The sequence below is a fragment of the Diceros bicornis genome, chromosome 25 (genome assembly GCF_020826845.1).
Source record: "Diceros bicornis minor isolate mBicDic1 chromosome 25, mDicBic1.mat.cur, whole genome shotgun sequence".
Taxonomy (NCBI): Eukaryota; Metazoa; Chordata; class Mammalia; order Perissodactyla; family Rhinocerotidae; genus Diceros; species Diceros bicornis.
In genome coordinates this window covers 7,495,502-7,517,956 of record NC_080764.1, presented here as the reverse complement: position 1 = coordinate 7,517,956, position 22,455 = coordinate 7,495,502, and the positions used below count along the sequence as shown (strand labels likewise).

The 22,455-nt window shown below is 47.5% G+C and overlaps 1 long non-coding RNA gene across 1 annotated transcript in view; it reads right to left on the bottom strand.

The window, feature by feature from the left end:
• LOC131421528 (uncharacterized) overlaps window positions 1-21,833 on the bottom strand; it is a 42,164-nt gene extending 20,331 nt beyond the window's left edge. The window contains exon 1 of the long non-coding RNA XR_009223893.1: window positions 21,736-21,833. This is a non-coding gene — a long non-coding RNA (uncharacterized LOC131421528). The remainder of the gene's footprint in view (window positions 1-21,735) is intronic.
• Between the last annotated feature and the right edge of the window lie 622 nt (window positions 21,834-22,455).

Below are 22,455 nucleotides of genomic sequence, written 5' to 3'. Positions count from 1 at the left end.
TATATTGCATGCATGGTCTGGGACTCTTATGTCAAGAGAAAAAAATTGGTCCCATGTTGGTGATAACCCTGGACCACCTAGTAAAGCAGATGCAAAATGGCTTTAGAGGGACACACTTACAACTCAGGTAGCAGGAAATTCCCATGGAAAAAACAAGCTCCTCCAAAGATGAGCTCACAATATAGAGTCCCAGAATAGACAAAGAAAGAGGTAATCTTGAATATGTCAGCAGACACCACAAACAGGAGGATTAGAGCCCTTGGGCTCCAAGATAACAGAACAGCAGGCCAAAAGAGATTATGCAATAAGAATATTTATAATAATGATTAAAGGCCAAAATGAAAGATTCAAACACTCAAGAAAATAACATACATTCTGAAAACAAGAATAGACAGATTTATGGGGCCGGCTCCGTGGCTTAGCGGTTAAGTGCACGCGCTCTGATGCTGGCGGCCCAGGTTCGGATCCCGGGCGCGCCCCAAGGCACCACTTCTCCGTCCAACCTGAGGCCGAGTCCCACGTACAGCAACTAGAAGGATGTGAACCTATGACATACAACTATCTACTGGGGCTTTGGGGGGAAAAAATGAATAAATAAAATCTTTAAAAAAAAAAAAAGAATAGACAGATTTGAATGATATTTACAGATGAAATGATACGGTGTCTGAGATTTGCCTCAAAATAATCTCAGGGTGGGGAGCTGTGGGAAGAAGGATGGATGTAAAACAAGACTGGCTGTGGGTTGATACTTGTTGAAAGTTAACAATAATAAGTACATGGAGGTTTCTTATTTTAGTGTCTCTAATTTTATATACATTTTGAAAATTTCCATAATAAAAAAAACAAAGAAAATAAAAAGCTCCAAATAGAACTTCTAGAAATGAACAATATAAACAATGAAATTTAAAACTCAGGACAAGTTTAACGGCAGATTGGACACAGATGAAGAGAGAGCTGATAAACCAGAAGATATATAAAAAAAATCCAGAATGCAAAGTAGAGAGAGAAATATATAAAAAACTTGAAGAGAGATTAAAAGACACAGAGGATAGACCATCACTTTAGAGAGGAATTGGACATTATTTAGTGATATGCTATGACCCAGCAGTTTTACTTGTAGGCAAATATCCTAAGGAAACTTTCATGTATGACACTAGAACTACGTGTAAGAATGCTCACAGCAGCATTGTGTGTAATAGAGAAAAGATGGAAATAAGCTAGATGTCCTTCAGTGGCACAGAAGATAAGTAGATTGCATTTTATTCACATAACAGACTACTATAGAGCAGTAAAAATAAATAAACTGAAACTACATATATCTACATGAATAAATCTTAGAAACATAAATTGCAGAGGGATACTTCAAAATGATAACTTTTATTTAAAGTTTAAAAATGTTAAACAGTACTACATATTGTTCAGGGATACAGACAGTTTTAATAAAATGTACTATTAGGAATAAGCAGGATTGTTACACATGATAATAGGAACATCAAGAAGATGTAATAAGTCTGAATCTATATGCACCCAACAACATGTCAAGAACTGTCAGAATTACAAAGAGTAGTTGACAAATCCACTGTGGGCTAGTTTGGATCATCCAAGGAAAAAATGCCAAGATGGAATTAGATACACAAGGAATTTATTGGGGGAAACATTTGTGAAGGATAAAGGGGAGGAGGTGCAGAAGCAGGCTGAGAGCACCTCAGACCACTTATGCAAGTCTGACATCGGTGAAAGGAGAGAGGGAAGGAAGGAGGAAGCCTCACACTGCAGTTTGACTCAGAGAAGGCTTTGGCCAGGCTGATAGGTAGTTAGAGGACTGCCTGTTAGAGGAGTCTTGCACGGGGCAGAAATGGTCCAGTTCTAGTACCCCCAGTCATCAGTCATTGGCTGGAAGCAGCCCGGGGAGGTGGGAGGTGGGAATGTGGTTTTGGCATAAATGTCGCTGTGGGTGTGAAAGTGTCCCAGTTGAAAGTTATAGGCCCACTGTAGTGGGAGGTTCCTTTGAAGGGAAATCCAAGCAACATTCATCCATGGGTGCCATGTATACCATCGTAGCAGAATACCATAATATACATAATATACAGCTCTCAGTAATTGACAGATCAAGCAGGCAAAAATAGAGATATTCTCCCAAAGAATAATGGACAATAATAGACTTCTATACCCAGGAATTAGAGAACATATCTTTCAAAGCACACATGAACTTTTATAAAAGCTGCACATGTGGTAGGTCAGAAAGCCGCTATCAACCCAAACAAAGAACTGATATTTGGTGATGATGAAACAAGATTAGAAATAAATCATAAAACTGTTTTTTTAGTCCTTATGTTTTTAAATTTAAATTCATAGATCCCCCAATATAAGGGTCAAAGATATCATAAGGGAAATCAGAAAATATTTAGACCTGAAAGAGAATTAGATCACTAGGTGCTAAATCTAGAAGGGGGCATGCAGAGGGAGATTTACAGCCTTACATGCACACGTGAGAAAAGAAGAAAAATTCAAAATGAGGGAGCTAATGTCCGGCTTTAGAAGTAATAAAGAGAATATATAAAACAGCAAAAACAAAAGTAGAAGGAAGGAAATAAAGAAACAATAAAGATAAGAAAAGAAATTAAAGGAAAAAAATGAGGATCAACAAAACCACAGCTGGATCTTTGAGAAGACTGATAAATAGGCAGATCTCTGGCAAGAGCGGCCGAGGTTATGAAGGAGAAGGCACGAGGCATGTTAGGAATGAACAGAAAGAATGTAACACAGCTAGAGATTCAAAAGTAACGATGGCTCACGTTTACGGTCGGTCTTGCACACCTCGTTCTATAACGCAATGTTTATTTACAGTTTAGGTTGAAACACAAACCCTTTCTACAGAATACTCTGCTTGGGTGTAGTAATAGTGATGCGCTAACATTTACACAGGGCTTACTATGAGCCCTTCCATGCACCTGTCATGTGCTCTCTTGCCTCTATCCCTTTCGTCAGGCTGTTTCCTCGGCTCAAAATGCCCTTCCCCTCTTATGCGTCCTGCAAGGTTCACCTAAAATGCAACTCCTCTGGCTGTTACTGCCAATGGCATGCCCATTATACATTCTGCCCTTCTTCCTTACCAATAGAACCATAATTTTGTTCGAGATAATAATATACCCCATTTAAACTGACCACAACTATAATATTTTATTTCCAGCTTTCCCTGCATCTCAGTGTGGCATCTGATACAGTTTTGGCCAATGTGATATAATTAGAAGTTTGCTAGGTATATTTTTTGAAGACTTTTTATCTCTCCACCCACCCACTCATCCACCACCCATCCTTTCACCCATTTACCCATTCATCTACCCATCCATCCACCCATCCATCCATCCATCCAGCCATCCATCCACCCATCCACCCATCCAGCCATCCAACCATCCAGCCACCCATCCAACCACCCACCTATCCATCCATCCATTTCTGAGAACCTATAAAGTGCCAGGCACAATATTTAGGTACTCGACATAGAAAATGAGTGATATTTGTCCCCTGCCTTTAAGTAACTGCGCTCTATTTGGGAAGACAGATAAGGAAACAGTTTCAATACATTTGTGGTAAGTGCTATGCTAGGGGTAAAAGAGGAATAAATTGTTTAATGTATTAATATTTTTCTTTCTATTATTCAACCAGAGGCATCTGTTCGCCTCAGGGAGGCTTGTGATTTTCATAGTAGGAATGTTACGAGAGAAAAAAAGACCCTTTTACCTTTGAGTGTTAAGACTGACTCTGGGTGCACATGAGACAATAGTCTTGAAATTGAGCTTGGTTAAGAGAAGAAAGGGATTTTCTAAGTTCCAAATGCTCCCCGTTAAGAAACGATAACCAAGTCTGGTGGACACGGAACATAAGCAGGGTACAAGGTCAGAGGATGTGACTTGGGGAAATTCCCATCTGGTAGCGCGAGACAGGAGATCAGACCTGAGGACACTGGTTCCCTCCTCCGGGTCAAAACAGCCATGGGAAGGCCAAAGTGAGGTGACACCAGAACCTCAGGTGGTGGGATCCCTGGGCGGGATGGCCCGCTCAGTGGGCACGGGGCAGGCAGCTGGGGACCACCTTGGCCGACCCCGTCTTGGGAAGGAGCAGGGAGAAGGAGCCCCGGCAGGGAACCCGAACCTGAATGTACTTGAACTATTATCTTGATGCCTCTGAATTTACGGCAGAAGGAGTTTTTGAAGTCTGAAGAGACCTAGTTAGCAAGTTCACGGTGTTTTAAATTTTTTTTCTTTTCTCTGCCCTTAGCAGGAACAGGGACTTGTGAGCAAGAGGGAATCAGTTGTAGACCATTTCCAGTTATATTTCTGTGCACCTCCGCTTCCAGCATGCAGAGTTTTACCCCACGATGGAGGCGTGCACAGGGTGCTGAGAAGCCGGAGGGGCAGGGAGCGGGTCGGGGGTGCCGGCTTCATGGGCACACAACCGGGGCAACCGCACAGGGCCCCATGCTCAGAAGGGCCCCATATTTAGGGTTTCATACTCCGTGGTCACTGTCTTGAAATTCTTAATAACTTTACCTTTGAATTCGTGTTTTGTAAGTGAAGTCTGATGGGACAACGGAAGTCTGGGGGCTCATAGGCAGTCCCGCCTCCCACTGGCTTAGGGGACTAGATGGTTCTCCTCCACCTGTTCCCAGGCCTTCCCCTCCCTCCCCCTGGCCTACTGCTGCCCTCAGCTCCCGGCAGGGACCTCAGAGCAAGCATGGTGACAGTGGTCCTTGCCCCAGGCTGGCTGTGCCATAATGCGTTCTGCAGGTGACTTAGTGGGGATGAACCCCTGCCCATCCCTTATCCAGACACCAAGTGTGTCCGGACAGAGAAGCTGCATTCCTTTGCGGGGGCCCCATCCACCATGAGCTAGGGTGGCAGGCCCATGGGCAGGGGAGATTGACTGCGAGCCTCCAGCCAGGGCACTCTGGTCCAGTAGCTGGTGGGAGGGGGACTCTGTGGGCCTCTGAGGGTCTGCACTTTCCCTTTGAGTATCCTCATGCCTGAGGGAGCACGACATTAAGTAGCAAATAAAAAACCTTATGGCGGGCCTTGGAAGAAAGGAAAAAGCCTTTGTATGGTAGCATCTTTTTGACAGCGCTGTTTCCTGCTCTCTGAACGAGAGGCCTGCGTGTTCACTGTGCACTGGGCCCCGCAAACGCAGCCAGCCCTGGTTTCAGGGAAGCTTTACCAGGAAGGAAGTCTGCCGGGTTTCAGCCGGGCTGGCCCGCCAGGCAGCAGGCCTCCCTGATGACCAAACCCCAAAAGTATCACCCCATTTCCCTGGCTACCCCAGCCTCACAAGCAAAGTGGGGCTACGGTTTCAGAGACACTGAGGCCTGATTCTGGCCCCACCAGCAACATCTCCAAGGCCCTTCCCACCAAATGTTTCAGGGTCTCCAGGGGCATCGCATTTATTTTCAAACACGATTTTCTCAGCGACCACATGATTTTCGCCGGGTTCCTTCTCTCCTTCCTGGGAAGGCTGCCTTTGGAGCCGTCTGCAGCCCTCGAAGCCTGAGAGCACATTCCACCACCGCCCACCACTGAGCACCTCGATTCCTGTCTCCTCTGATGGATTAGCGTATGAAGAGCTGTCACCTAGGTCCACCATGCGCTAGGTACTTCTTTAAGCTCTTGACTCAGTTAATCCTCACATCAACCCAACGAGGTAAGCACTTAGCACTGCCATTTTTCACACAAGAAAACAGAGTCACAGAGGGCAAGGATTGAGGAAGGGGTGGAGTTGGGATTTGAACCCAGGCAGAGAAAATGGTAATATTATTGATGAAACACAGGATGGCACATATACCTGAGATGGCTGCTGAAGACCTGAATACAGTAGCTGAATGTGGCGTTTAACCTGCCAGAAAGGATTCTTCCAGCCAAGAGGAAGCACTGACTCATTGACGTTACGGTGATAATGCACCCAGTTTAGACAGCTTCAGGGAGGTTGGGGGTCCCCCTTGTGAGGAGAAGGGCAGGGAGGGCATGTGGGACAGAGGAACATGGGGTGGGACTCGGGGGCTGTCAGATGGCTGATTGGTACATGATACCGGCTCAAGACAAGGTTGACATAAGGGAAGCCATATTGTAGAAAAGAAAAACTCTACTGTAACTTTGAATGACCTCTGACAAACTAACCCAGCTGGATATGCACCCTCCAGGAGATCTAACTGCTCTGTAGATTTTACGACCCCTGCTTGTGCATGTACCTCCCAGCTGCGGTAAGATGATAACTGTTTTTTGAGTTCCTTAGGAATGTGATGGCCCCCGAACAGAGAATCTATGCTGATAGCCATCATCAGTGAAAACTGAAAGATCTGGTGTGGTGACTCCCAGTCTGTAACACCAGAAGGTCAACATTCCTAACCCCCTCCCCAATAACCCAATGGCCTATATAACTGCTGTAAGATTTTGTGCCCCCTTAAGATGGTTCTTTTGGACATGAGTCGGCCGTCTTCCCCCTTGCTAGCGAGCTGTAATAAAAAGGCCATTTTCTCCTACCATCTTGCCTCTTGACTATTGGCATGTCTTGCGGTGAGCAGAAGGCCCCACGTTGGGCGGTAACAGTACAGACACATCTGAAGCCTGTGTCAAAGTGCTCACCTCTGCCCCCTGACCTTAGAATTCCAACCTAACATAACCCAGGGCAGCAGCCCACAGGAGACTCTCAAAGCCAGACTCTAAGTGTAGTCTAAAAAGGACGGTGGCAGAAAGTCATACGCTAAATCTTGTTGGTTTAGAAGCCAGGATTAGATTTTTAAAAATTTTCTTTTCCTCGGGGAGATTGGCCCTGGGCTAACATCTGTGCCAATCTTCCTCTACTTTATATGTGGGTTGCTGTCACAGGGTGGCTGACAAGTGGTGTAGGTCAGCGCCTGGGATCCGAACCCATGATCCTGGGCCGCTGAAGTGGAGCACGCTGAACTTAACCACTATGCCACGGGGCCAGCCCCTAGATTTTATTTTATTTTATTTTATTTTTATTTATTTATTTATTTTATTTATTTTTCCCCCAAAGCCCCAGTAGATAGTTGTATGTCATAGTTGCACATCCTTCTAGCTGCTGTATGTGGGACGCGGCCTCAGCATGGCCGGAGAAGTGGTGCGTTGGTGCGCACCCGGGATCCGAACCCAGACCGCCAGCAGTGGAGCCGAGCACTCAACCGCTAAGCCACGGGGCTGGCCCAGCCCCTAGATTTTAAATTTTGAATAAAAATGTTATGTACTTGGCCGTAGCTGACTTATTTGAAGGTTACTTTAATTTCGTTCAGTCCACGGAGACCGAATTCAATTTTCAAGGTTGATTAACTCTTCCCTCCCTCATGGTGACTGTAACTTCATGAGCCCTCTCCCTCCTCGTCTGACCCCGGGGCCCCTCTCTGTGTTTCTCTTCCAGCAGTATCTAGAGCCTTCGGTGTTTCTGCCCACCTGTGGTTTTTGATCATCACAATCCTTGCTAGGAACAGATAAGGACCTGTGCTACCCAGAACCTGTAGCCTCCCCAGCCTGGAGCATGCTGGAAGTTTCTCCTAGTTTCACCCCCTCAAGGCAAGTGCTGCCCCCTCCCGAGGAACTGGCCACGCCTTCTCAACCAGACAGGGCAGGGGTTCCACTTTTAAGACAACTCTGCAAATTTGGAACCATGACATTTTGGATACAGTCGCTTATGGGAAAGTGCCAGCATTTTGTTTAGACACACTTTTATTGAGATCCTTGCCAAAGAATCCTGGAATTAAAATTCAGTCATTTAAAAATTAAAACAAATTTTAAAAATAATATCTAACTGTGCTGCCTATATGTGTATGATACACACACACATATTTTATGCACGCATGCTTGTGTATTTAAGTGTCACTAGTTCTCTGTTAACTGTGGAAATAAATGAAGACCAACCAAACGAGAAAAGCAAAGGCTGTTTATTCTGAACTTGCTATAGCGAAGGAGTGGGCCCATGTTACTTGTGTTTTGGCTAAGACGCAAAGGCAGGCAGAGTGGGAAAGCTTTACAGCGGGAATAAGGGAAGGCTTCCTGTGTGCCCTAATTGGAGGCTGTTGGCCTGGGGAAGCTGGTGGGCTAACTAGAAGTGGAGTGTCCTATGTGATGGGTTAGGGGTGCATTTTGGCTTTCTCTGATTGGTCCTAAGCTGGAAGTGGGGACAAAACTTAGGGAAGCTGTTGGTTATTCTAGATCTGGTCCTTCGGGTCGATTGTTATAGAAGTTGTTCAGCTTCTTGGATTGTCACTGGAGACAGGAATCGCTTTCTCTAAGTCTGATTTATAGCAGGCTGGCTCCCTGGCCTGTTTATTATAGGTGAGGGGGCTGGGTTCCTGGGCAGGTTGCTGCAAATTGTGGCTCAAAATTCTATTTTTATATAGGATCTGGCCATTGTCCGTTTGTATATTCAGTCTCTCACGAAAATTATGTAAGAATCGGTCCATTAGGGCCGGCCCCGTGGCTTAGCGGTTAAGTGCGCGCGCTCCACTGCTGGCGGCCCGGGTTCGGATCCCGAGCGCGCACCAATGCACCACTTCTCCGGCCATGCTGAGGCCGCGTCCCACATACAGCAACTAGAAGGATGTGCAGCTATGACATACAACTATCTACTGGGGCTTTGGGGGGAAAATAAATAAATAAAATTAAAAAAAAAAAAAGATTGGTCCATTCAACAAGTCTAAAAGGTGACCTTATCTGTGAGTAGGAATTATCTGCTTAATACTGTCTGATCTCAAACAACTTCATAGAACAAATGCGTAAGAATCACACGTTATTAAAATGCAGCTGCCTCACGCACAGAACCAAGCTTGCGTTTGACAATGGCGTGGAAATCGTACATGACCTAGATCGGGAGAGGAAACCACGGCATCTCCTCAGAAACTACAGGCAGCTCCTCCCTTCCCGCCTTCCCTGGCCGGGCTGCACTCAGTGGCTCCCCATGCGGTGCTACTGGATGAATTCTGACGGAGAGCAGCAACTAAGGAAAAGAAAATAACAGCTTGTTAATGCAATGCAGAAAAAGGCGTGCTTTCCTCCTCAATTATTAGGACAAATCACTCTGGTTGGCAGGACTGCCCTTCTGCAGTCGGGCTGCAGTAGGTACTTTGGAAGACCCATCGCAGTCTCCTCTCTGTCTGGATGATGGGGACAGAGGCGACGCTCCTGATTCTTTGGGGTCTGGCCCAGTTCAGAGCCCTTTCTCATATCAGGAGCACTCATAGCTTTTCTCTGTGAAATCATTGGTGCCTCTGCTTTCTAACTGTGGCACTTCCACGGCCGTTACATCACTGTGGTACCAAATGTCAAACAAAGGCCAGGAAAGGGACCAAGGGTGTGAGGCAGAGAGCCCAGGGAAGTCACGGCCGGGTGCTGCAGAGGGGCAGTCGGAGGACCTGGGTTTGCACCCCTCCTGAGTCAACATTGACTTTGGGCAAACCACTTATTTAATTTCTTTTGTTTCAGATTTCTTATTGGCATAATGAAAATTAAAATACAGTTCCCCTCCACTCATTCTTTCACTCAAGATACGTCAAATGCCTACTCCGTGCCACACACTACAGGCTGGGTGTGAGCAGGACAGACGAGGTCCCGCCCCGTGGATCTTCTAGCTACAGAGACAGACGATAAGCACATAAGCAAAGCAGCAACCTATAGACTCAGGAAGTCTATGCAGGAGACGAGAGGTTACCCTCGGCTCCTCTCCCTCCCCCCGCTTCCTGTCTGAAGGCAAATCCTTTCGGCTCCACCATCGGACTCCGTCTCCCTGCATCCCCTACGCAGGGGTCCTTGGGGATCCTGGGAGCCTTCCCTGGCCTCCTGCCACTGCCCTCTTGCCCTAAGGGTCAGTTCCCACCACACTGGCTAGGGCAATCCTTTTAAAACACAAACCCAATCATATTATTCTGCTCAAAACTCCCCCCTGGTTTTCCACCTCCCCCGGGGTAAAAGCCAACGTTCTCACGGTGGCTGCGTGGTTGTACCAATCCCGCCCCCTTTCCTCTTGGACCTCATTTCTACGCCACCGCCCCAACCCCCCATTCACTGTGATCCAGCCACCTGTCCCCACTGCTCAGGGACCCTGCCGTTGAGAGGTGGCCTGTGTCCGAGTTTATGCCTGTTGCTGTGGCGCGGTTACTGACAGCGCAACCTCCCCTCTCAGCAGGCCCAGGTTTGGATGATGGATTCGATGGCCATGCCGGTCTCTGCACTTGCCGTTAGGTTTCCTCTCCTCGGCCTGGCCTGCTCTTTCCCTGGATAGCTGCTGCCTTCCGTCCTCTGCTTCGGGTCTTTGTCCACCTGTCACCTTCAGTGGCACATTCGGTGACCGTGCCATTTACACAGCCACCCCCCGACCCCAGCACCCCTGCCCTTCTCCCTGGGTCTGCTTTTCCTCCCGAGCATGTCTCACCATCTACCATACCGTTTATCGTTCTTCTTTGTTAATGGTGTGCCCCCTCCTCCCCACGTAGGCTCCACGAGGGTAGGGATTTTTAATGTCACGTTCACTGCTGTATCCCCAGAGCCTAGAACAGTGCTTCGCACATGCAGGTGCCCAAAGGAGTAACCAAGTAAGGGGGTGCTACTCTGGATAAGGGAGGCCAGGGAAGTCTTCTCTGAGGGTTGGCACTGAAGCCAAGACCCTGTATCAGTTTCTTATTGCTGCTGTAACAAATTACTACAAACTTAGGGGCTTAAAACAACACAAATTTATTATCTGACAGTTCTGGAGGTCAGAAGTCCAAACTGGGTCTCACTGAGCTAAAATCGAGGTGCTGGCAGAGCCGCATTCCTTTCTGGAGGCTCCAGAGGAGAATGGGGATCCATGTCTTTTCCAGCTTCCAGAGGTCGCCCCCCCTTCCTCGGCTCGGGGCCCCTGCCTCCACCGTCGAAGCCCACAATGGTCAGTCAAGTGTCTCACGAGGCCATCTCTCTGCTTCTGAATCTCCTACCTTTCTCATCCTCACTGAAGGACCCTTATGATTACACTGGGCCCTGCCAGATAACCCAGGATAATCTCATTATCTTAAAGTCAGTTGATTAGCAAACTTCATGCCATCTACAACCTTAATTCCCTCTGGCCATGGAACATAATATTCTTAGGTTTCAAGGATTAGGAAGTGGACATCTTGGGGGGAGGGGCATTAATCTGCCTACTGCTGTGGGGACACTACTTTGGAAGAGTGGTCAAGGAAGACTTCTCTGGGGAGTTGGCATTGAAGACAAGATCTGAGGGACAAGAAGGAGCCAATCATGTGAAGAGCAAGAAGAGCTTTTCAGGCAGAGGGAGTAGCATGTGCAAAGGCCCTGGGGGGGGGCAGGAAGAGCTTGGTGTCTCAGGAAGCAGAAGGTAGCGCAGATTGGCCACAGGATATTGAGCAAAGGGGAGAGTGGTCCTAGCGAGGTTGGGGAGGGAGGCAGGAATCAGAGCAGATGCCATGGTTTTCTCTCCCCGTCCAGGTCACATATGATTCCCACACCATTGTCAAACACAAGCTTCATTCTGTCTGTGAGGCAGCTGCCTTTTAATGACGTGTGATTCTTGTGAGTTTGCTCTACGAAGTTGAGATCTGACAGTATAAAGTAGATCATTGCTGCTTAATGATAAGGTCACCTGTTAAACTTTCGGACTGATCTACCCTTCAAAGAGAAGAGGTGGGGTTTTTTTCAAATTATCGGGATGCAGGGAAATCAACAGAACAGGACCTGGGGTGACGCTGGGTGTTCTGCTGGGTCACAGCAAAGCACCGGCCAGCAGCAGGCTCTTCTGCTCTCTGCTGTCTTGTTCCTTATGACGAGGCTCCTATTAGGCATCAACTTGAAAACGTGCCCCGTCCACTGGCTGCTGCCACCTCCCTCTGAGCTCTTCGGGTTGTGGAACCCCCTGCTCAGAAAGCAGGTGAGGTGACTGTGTGAAGTCCATGAAGAGTCACCTCCCGCCTGGGGAGGGACTGGGACTCCTGGAGTGACTGGGGGGCCCAGGAAGTGAGAGGCAGACATGTCCCCCCAGCTCACCTGAAGACTCTTCCTTCTGTATTAGTTTCCTACAGCAGCCGCCATAACAGGTGAGCACATACTGGGTGGCTTGAAACAGACATTTATTCTCTCAGTTCTGGAGGCTGGAAGTCTGAAATCAAGGTATCAGCAGGGCCGTGCTCCCTCTGAAGGCTCTAGAGGGGGACCCTTCCTTGTCTCTCCTAGCTTCTGGTGGTTCCCAGCTGTTTGAACTGAATGTGTCTCCCCCAAAATCCATATGCTGAAACCCTCACCCCCAATGTGATAGTATTAGGAGGTGGGGCCTTTGGGAGATGATTAGGGTTAGATGAGGTCTTGAGGGTGGAGCCCCTATGATGGGATTAGTGCCCTTACGAGAACAGGCACAAGATCTCTTTCTCTTTGTCTCTGCCATGTGAGGACACAGCAAGAAGGCAGCCATCTGCAAACCAGAAAACAAGCCCTCAACAGACACAAATCTGCTGGCCCCTTGATCTTGAACTTCGCAGCCTCTAGAACCGTGAGAAATAGATGCCTGTGTAAGCCACCCGATCTGTGGTGTTCTATTACAGCAGCTTGAGCTGACTAAGACACCAGCCTCAGCTTGTGGCGGCATCACTCCAATCTCTGCCTCTGTCTTCCCTCTGTGTCAGTGTCTCTGTGTCCAAATTTCCCTCTTCTTATAAGGACATCAGTCATTGGATCAGTCACCTTAATCTAGTGGGACCCCATCTTAACTAGATTACATCTGCAAAGACCTTATTTCCAAACGAGGTCACATTCACAGGTTCGGGATGGACACGTATGTTTGAGGGACGCTGTTCAACAGGACTCCTTCAGTTCCACATGGCCCTCCCTTACCAAGCCTGTTCAGACCAACTTTTCCGGGCTGTGGGTCTGCAAATAAGTTACCCCTCCTCTCCATCCCCATCGCCCTTCCCCCAGCCTTTGACTGCAGCCACAACTATTTCTTATCAATAAGTCTTTCTACGATGCGGTTTCCCAGCCGACTGAGTGCAGTTCAAATCCTGCAGACACTTGCTTTCAGGTCCATTTCTCTCCATAAAGTGCTTATCTTAGAAAATCTGGGTAGAATCTGAGTTTGATCTTTATACTAATTAATTAGTATACACACAGGCTTGCTCTACTAAATGGTTGCAGCTACCCTGAGCTTCGGGCTGACCTCAGGCCATATGCAAAGGAGGCTCGAGGAGGAGGAACCCAACGCCCCTGTACACAGTGTATTGTTCTCCGTCATCCTGGGGCGGACATTCACTGTTGCCTCCTGCTAGTTGGATGGCCTTAGAACCCAAGGAGGCCACTGGCCAGCCTCCACTGGGAAAAGGAGATGGTTGGGGCCCTGGAAGTTTACAGGACTTCCCCAAGGCCACAGCAAGTATATGGTAAAAGGAAGACTCTAGAATCCTGCCCCCACTTCTCTTTCCCATCTCCCACCCTGCCTGAGCTAGGCCGTCACACCCGAGTCTTGGAAGGACTTCCCACCAGCCAGTCTTCTCAGATGACAGCAGCTACACACTGTGCTTGTAAGAGCCCAGGGTCCCACCCCCAGTTCGCTCAGGTCCTAGAAAATGTGCCGGCTACATTGTGCCACACGCGGCCACTGCAGAAGGATGTGGGATACCATCGCCCCTGGGGTGAAAAGTAAAGGGTGCGGGAAGAACTTACCAGATGTTTAAATTATGCCGCACCCGTTCAAACACTCCGTGGCTTTGCCTCGGTAGCTCAGCAGCAGACAGTTCCCATCTTTTAGGTCTCCTAAACTTGCAAATGAACTGCGCGGCTAAGTCCCTCCGCAGTCAAAGCCATGATTTCCTCAGCAGGTGGATGCAGAGCGCTCGGAGCCCCGTAATAATCTGCGCTTTGCAACAAGCACTTTTTCTTCCTGCTCATTATCGCCGCGCTCTGAGAGGAGAAGGGAGGAGCCGCTCCCGCATGGGTACAAAGAGACACTTGGAAACATGCTGCGGGAGGCCGCGCTGTCATCGGGAAAGACAATGGAATACATTTGAAATGTCTTTTCCTGGCGCTCTGCTAAGCAAAAGCATCAGAACCCTTCGGGGAATTCACTTTACAGGGAAAGAAAATAGGCCCGCGCCTGCGGCCCGGCTGTCAGCTGCACGTGCGCTCCCTCCTCTGGGCTCCCGCCCCCGGTCGCCGGTGCCCCACGTCGCAGAGGCGGGGGAGAACGCGGGCTCCCAGGGGTGGCCGTGTTGGAACGCGCTCACAAAACGCTGTTGTTCTCTGCAGCGCTCGTGGCCCCTTCTGTTTTGAAGGCGGCTCTGTTTATTCCCATTGACCCGCACTCCGCAGAGGATGAGCACGATTACAAAGCCCCGAGGGCTGGATTTCGCTCTTCTTTCGTCCCCACTGGACAGGCCCTCAAGGCTCTGCGTGCCTCTGGCGCACAGCAGAGGACCTGGCGCAGCGGCCACCCTCACTAATGCTGAGGGATGGATCCCCACGCTGTCTCCAGCATGAAGTTCCCAAGGGAACCCCCAGTTCTCATGCTTTAAAATTTCCTCTTAAAAAGAAAAGCCACCAAAGATTCCAGCCAGCGGGAACTTTAGAGATGGAGAGCTTGAATTAATCACTTGTTCTGAAAGTATTGCTAAGCCAGCAGGGTTACTCTGATTCTTGATCTGCAACCCAGCTGGGTCAGGAGGCAACGCTGGTCCTTGTGCTGGTGACAGCGGTGCTGACAATTTGGCCAATTTGGCTCACTCCGGAGAAGACCAGTGTGAATCAGTGAAAAGTCTGAATTAAACAGAGTGTAATACAATGTAACTGTTGTAAACGATCTCTTTACAATCTTATTTTAAACTATTCATGCACACTGTAAAGAAAGTGTTCATTACAGTAAATTTAGGGCCAGTCCCTAGCTATCAGAATTGAATGAAATGATGTTTTGACTCTTGCTATAAATACAGTTGAGGACTAAAGTAAACGATTTCAACTCTATGACTACCCAGGAAGAATGAAGATGCAATATTCATCATCAGACAATGCACTCAAGACAGTTTTTCTTTCATTAACTGAACTTATAAACCAGTATAATAAAAGATCTCTGAAAACATGACCAAATGGTCCATATTTGGCTATTTAGAAGCCAAAGCATCCTTCCAGAATCAGAATATAAGGTTCCTAACACCAGAAAAATCATTTTAACCATGATCTTTAACTATCTCTTACTAAACGTCCTTTGCAGCCAGGACTTTCTAAGGTTGTTTAGGTCTGGACCTAACTCGTGCTATTCAGAGTTCTGCAGGAAGGTTTGCTAAGGCAAAGTCAACCCTGAATTAGGACCCAGACTCTCACTCAGGTCAGCGGAGCCTCCCCTCCCCCTCCAGGAGTTACACAATATTGTGAAGCATCTTTGAGGGAAAATCGCTAAGTCTGCTCACATCATGCACCACAGACAACCTATATGGGGCATAGCCTTGTGTTTTTTAAATTTAAAAAATAGTCACATGCAAAAGAAACATTTTCCAGAATCCTTGTGCCTAATAATTGGGTAATTACAGAAAATGTGGGTCAAACTCTGCTTAAAACTGTTACCTTTGGAAGACATTTTGGATAAAGATTATGGGATAATTCGTATCTCAATACATAAGGTTGTGTTTTTGGTCTCTTTTATTTTTTATTTGCAAAGTTGCTAGTCAGCACCCATTACGTAGTCAAAAGAATTGGAGCACAGAGGCCTCGCACGGAGACAGTGATGGACTTGGCGTGAACACGCCAGTGGTCCTCTTCTGTGAAGCCACGAGCCCTCAAGGGCTCCACACCCGCCCACTCCTCCGTCTGTAGGATAAATATTTAGATATGCATAGAGTTGAACAATACCATGTCTAAATGCAAACTTGTTTTAAAAGGCTGCCTTCAGTTCCAATAAGGTTTTTTTTTTTTAATCTGATTTGATGTTTAATACGTAATAAATATTGAATATCAACCACATATCAAGGTTTTAATGAAATGTATAATCCGGAATTCAGGCTTGCATGTGAATAAATGACACATAAATTGTTGAGTTAATAAATGCTTCCCCTGAGTAAGATCCACATTGAAGGATCCAGCGTGCAATTCATATACCAGGTGATCTTTTACGCTATTTCTTTGCATTTTAGGGTTTGGCACAGTATTCATTAAAGGAGGATTATCATATAATAATAATAATTACTACATACATGCGTTTAACAGTTTTATAAACCTATAATTTTAGAAAAAATATTGCTAACATAATTTTTTTATTTTTTGTTTATTTATTTTTTGTTTACTGCAGTAACATTGGTTTATAACATTGTATAAATTTCAAGTGTATATCATTATACTTCTATTTCTGCATGGATTACATCATGTTCCCATGTTCACCAGCCAAATACTAATTACAGTCCATCACCACACACATGTGCCTAATTATCCCTTTTGCCCTCCTCCCTCCCCCCTTCTCCTCTGGTAACCACCAATCCAATCTCTGTCTCTATGTGTTTGTTTGTTGTTGTTTTTATCTACTACTCAATGAGTGAGATCATACGGTATTTGACCTTCTCCCTCTGACTCATTTCACTTTGCATAATACCCTCAAGGTCCATCCACGTTGTCACAAATGGCTGGATTTCATCGTTTCTTATGGCTGAGTAGTATTCCATTGTGTATATATACCACATCTTCTTTATCCATTCGTCCCTTGATGGGCACTTAGGTTGCTTCCAAGTCTTGGCTATTGTGAATAACCCTGCAATGAACACAGGGGTGCGTGTATCTTTAGGCATTGGAGTTTTCGCATTCTTTGGATAAATACCCAGCAGTGGAATAGCTGGATCATATGGTAGTTCTATCCTTAATTTTTTGAGGAATCTCCGTACTGTTTTCCATAGTCGCTGCACCAGTTTGCACTCCCACCAGCAGTGTATGAGAGTTCCCTTCTCTCCACATCCTCTCCAACACTTGTTGTTTCCTGTCTTGTTAATTATAGCCATTCTGACGGGCATGAGGTGATATCTCATTGTAGTTTTGATTTGCATTTCCCTGATAGTTAATGATGTTGAACATCTTTTCATGTGCCTGTTGGCCATCTGTATATCTTCTTTGGAGAAATGTTTGTTCAGGTCTTTTGCCCATTTTTAAGTTGGGTTGTTAGTTTTTTTGTTGTTGAGATGTATGAGTTCTTTACATATTTTGGAGATTAAGCCCTTATCAGATGTATGGTTTGCAAATATCTTCTCCCAATTGTTAGGTTGTCTTTTCGTTTTGTTGATGGCTAACATAATTTTTTTCAATTGGGAATACATAATAATATCTCATAGAACTGATATTCCAATGAAACAGTTTGGGAAGTGGTGTTTTTACATAATTCAAATGAGTTTTAAGAGTATGAAAATTTTTTCCTGTTTCTCCAAAGTTTAAAAAATCAAATCAAGAATACATTGGGGGGGCCGGCCCGGTGGCGCAAGCGGTTAAGTGCGTGCGCTCCGCTGCGGCGGCCCGGGGTTCGCTGGTTCAGATCCCGGGCGCGCACCGACGCACTGCTTGGTAAGCCATGCTGTGGCGGCGTCCCATATAAAGTGGAGGAAGATAGGCACCGATGTTAGCCCAGAGCCGTCTTCCTCAGCAAAAAAAGAGGAGGATTGGCGGATGTTAGCTCAGGGCTGATCTCCTCACAAAAAAAAAAAAAAAAAAAAAAAAAAAGAATACATTGGGCATGCTATAGGAGAAAAACCTACAGGCTGAAGCCAGGAGATTCTGGGCAAATCATTTCGTTTCTCCAGGCCTTAATTCCTTGCCCCCCAAGGTCCAGGTTTCAGCTCACACCAGGATTGCGACCTAGCCTTTCGCTGAGCATTCTGTCCAACCCCAGAGCCCCACTTGAGAAAGCCCCTGCAATTACTTTCCTTTCTGTTTAGAGTCGGCCTTATGTTATAGGGTCTCTTCCACAGCTCCAAGGCTGCTCCATGTGGGCTCAATGCATTTTTCCTAAATGAATCAATGACCCTAGAAAGCACACACAAATTACTATAATGTGGCAGTGTGGTGTTTTGAGGAAAAAGGAACAGACAGCTCCCCATAAAGCGCTGCCATTAAAGAGAACGTCTGTCAGACTTTTAAAGTACTTTGCCTTTCCTATCTTTTATCCACCTGTTAATATATTTAGTAATATCCTGTTTGAGGCTCACTTGCAGAGTTTGCTAGGAGCAAAGGAGAGAGAGAGAGTGGGAGGTGAAATCCCACACTGCTATCTACGTGCCTCTACTGACACCAAAGGTTTATTGTGAGACTGACGCCCGGAGCCTGGTCTCCGCTTGCCACAAAGATAATAAAGTCTACATCTGCTCTGGCTAAGAAAGGCACATGAGGGGCTGTCTTTAATGGGAAAACGAGGTGTACCAACTACTGACCAAGTCCTAAATAAAAGTTGATTCCCCATTGTTTCCGGTCTGCATCTAATTTTGCAGGCATGTATTAGAAGAACATACCAGCAGTCACAAAATCCCCATCCTCCCCTTTCCAAAGGTGTAAAGGAGAAAATGAATTAATTATGATGAAAGTAGAGCCACAGACCCTCCATGGGGACAGCAGTAGGGGACCAGGACAATCTATTTAGGATCAAATAGATGGCTTCAACCTTCCTGCTAAAACTTTAAATGTACGACCCCCACTAAAAAAAAAAACAATAGGGGCCGGCCCGGTGGCGCAAGTGGTTTTGTGGCGGCCCGGGGCTCGCCAGTTCGGATCCCAGGCGCACACCGACGCACCGCTTGGCAAGCCATGCTGTGGCGGCGTCCCATATAAAGTGGAGGAAGATGGGCACGGATGTTAGCCCAGGGCCAGTCTTCCTCAGCAAAAAAAGAGGAGGATTGGCAGATGTTAGCACAGGGCTGATCGCCTCACAAAAAAAAAAAAAAAAAAAAAAAAAAAAACAATAACCCAAAACAAGGCTGGCCTGGACACCCTAGGAGGGGCACTAGACAGGATGCTGTTGCCTAGCAATTGATGCAAATACAAAGAAGCGCGTCACAGGCGCATTCTCTGGCTGGGAGCATGTGTCCTGGGTCAGCGGGTCCCTTCCCCCACACAGCCGAATGGCCACAGCCGGTCCTGCCTCTGTCCTCTGGCAGCTTGGGCCCTGGCCCGACATGGTGCTCACCTGGGCCTCCAGTTCAGCGGAGAGAGCTGTTCTGAGCAGTTTCCACAACGCTTTCCAGAAGCCTCACCGTGAAATCAGTTGGAGAATAGTTCTTCAGCCAGAAGTAGCCCCTTTGGAAAGAAATCCAGAGGCTGATGGGGCCTGAGGGCACCGCCCACTGTTGTTAACTTGCAGGTCCCAGGAGAAATCAGCCTTAGCACGTGGCCTTGGTATCTCTGATCCAGCAAGGTGGCGACGGGAGGCCAGCTCAATAGTGAGGGCACCACATGTCTCCCAGGCTCACGGCAGAGTGGACACACTTGTGCTCTGCAGTGACCAATAGTGGGCCTCCTATGTGTGCAGGTGCCAACACGTACCTAGGCGCAACGCTGATCTTTTCCAAGAACCACCCTCCTCCCCCCGCCACGGTAGGAACCGAATTCAGTAGCAATGCCACTGACCAAAACTTTTTTTTTCTTTTGGTGAGGAAGATTGACCCTGAGCTAACACCTGTGCCCATCTTCCTTTATTTTATATGTGGGACGCCTCCACAGCTTGGCTTGATAAGTGGTCCGTAGGTCCGCACCCAGGATCCGAACCTCCGAACCCCAGGCCACCGAAGCAGAGTGTGCAAACTTAACCACTATACCACTGGGCCAGCTCCCTGACCAAACTTTTGAGAGCTGCCTTTAGAGCACACGGTACCTAATTTGAGGATCTTTACCTTTTCTTTAAGTTGTACTGGAGTCTAATTTAGACCCCAAAATGTGTGCTCATTTTTTAGTGCACCCTTTGATGAGATCTGATAAATGCATGCACGTACGAAACCAGCACAGGGCACATCTTTTACTGTCCTCAATACTGGCAAGTTTCCATCTTTGGAAGGTGAATTTAATTTCTGGAAATATGCAAAAGTCATTAAAACCCAACCTGATTAATAAGGATATTGATCAAAATAAGTAGCGTCATTTAGAAAAACAAAAGAAAACTCAAATACGGCCGCAAAGACACTAAGTTGTTGTGTAGCTCTGACTACCTCTGAGGGGTCTTTTTAAGAGAAGTTCCCAAAGTATTTCTTGATCAACGATACGACCAATGTAAACATTCTAAGATCACTGACGGGGATAAAGTACATTGTCTATTTCATTGGGGGAAAATACTGAGTCGCTGTATTTCATACTTTACACATAATTCTAGGGAATTTTCAAAAGCCTTCCAGAAACAAATCTTCTAAATCAGATATGCACTCAAACCTCAACTCATGGTTACAACACAGGCAGAGCACAGTCCTCTGTGACACTAGCGGGATTAATTATAAACTTTCCAGAACTGAGGCCTGCCCAATCTGAGGAGGCCCTTCACACCTCATGCTAACACAATATTCATTACCTTTCAAGTCGAAATATAAATCCTTTCTACAGGATCGTGTTATTAGTGAAGACAGCCCAAGTGTATAATTGAACTTACCACATGCCCCCGCACAGCGTCAGCCTTCATGTGAATTAGCTTGTTCAGAATGACTCATCCCCACCCTACAGTGAAGGCTCAGAGAGGTGAAGTAACTCGTCCATAGTCACACAGCAGGCACTTGCTCAACCAGGATTCAAACCTGGGCCACCTGGCTCCTGAGCCTGAGCACGTACCCTTTGCTGCACCCTCACAAAGACAAAGTTACTGCCGTTCAAAGTGGGGAACCGGAGGCAGAATGGGCCAACAGCGACTCCCACAGGGGCGCCAACATGGCAGGCGGTCGGCAGCACTCAGCGGATGCGTTTGGGACTGTGCTGAGTCAGGCACGCCTAATCTTTTGTGGGTCACGGGTCCTCTGAGACTCCAGTGAGGGCTCTGGAACGCTCTCTGCAATCATGCACACGGGTACATGCACACAACGTCCACATAGTCCACAGGACCGTCTAAAGTCCACGGGATCTCGATTAGGAATATGCCCTGCTCCTCTCCCCAAACCAGGGGGAGTTTCTCCTTATGAGAAATTTTAGAATGTTTGATTCTCTAATTCCAGTAACTGCAATGTTTGGAATAATCAATCACTTTTTTATTCAAGACCAAATGTCCTGGAGGAGGAAGTCAAGATGGCGGCGTAGGCAGACTCTGAACTCACCTCCTCCCGCGGACACAGCCAATTTACAACTACTCGTGGAAAAATTACCCCTGAGACAGAACTGAAAACTGGATGAGAGGAACTCCTGCAACAACGGACAATCCTAACTGAGGTGGAAGAGGCAGAGACTCCCTTCTGGAGAGGAAAAACGCCGCCTTCACGAGCCGCCAGCGTCACAGCTGCCGGGGAGCCGCCCACAGGTCCGCAGCCTCCCTGGAGGCGCGGGGCCCTGAGCCGGGAGCGCCCCCGCTGTGGGCATTTTGTGGACCCAGCACAATCGAGACCAGCGGCATAATATCTGACTTTGCCTGCTACTAAAGCATTGGGGAGGACCCCCAGAAAACCCGGTTCACAAAGAAATTAAAACTGGCTCTTAAAGGGCCCACGCGCAAACTCACCCGTTTCAGAAAGCAACCTAAAATCACCAGAAAGAAAGGTGCACAGTGCTGTGGTGAAAAGAGACTCACCTAATAGGCCCTGAGTGCATCTCGGTGAGGGGTGAGACCTCTCCAGGGACTGGGACATTGGCGGCGGCCATTGTTGTGGCCTGGTGTGAGCATGCTGACACAGATGCCATCGGAGTTCTCTCTGAGGCTTGCTAGCCCAGGGTCTGCCCCACCCGCTAGAGCACCGATTTAATCCAGCTCAGCCAGGGCGGGCAGCCCACCCTAGAGAGTCAGCCCCACCCAACAACAAGCCCTCAGGCAACTTGTGGGCCTGCATAGATTGGTGACTGGATTCTCTGCAGCCTGGCAACTGAGCCGACTTCAGTGGGTCAGGGCGGGCACAAGGAGCGGGTAGAGAGTGTGGGGCGGTGGTGGAGTGTGTGGGGCTCCCACCGTGGAGAGACTAGGTCCGCTTCCGGAGGTTGGGGCACGCACACGGGGCAGGACTGTGTTGACTGTGCGTGTGGACCTGTGGGCGGCAGGGCTTGTCAGCTGCAGAAGACTTGTGCTTCTCAAAGACCCATATAGGGGGTTTGCCCCACCTTACAAAGCCTGAAACAATTGGGTGCTCCTGTGCCTGAGGCCAGCCCCACCCAGCTGCAATCCTCAGAGAGCTGACAAGAGACCTAAAGGCTGGAGGCTTATAGCAATTGTAAGGCCCTGAGCCTAACAACCTGCCACACTGGGGGCCTACTGACTTAAAAGAAATACTGCACCACAAATGTGGTATTAGAACTTGCA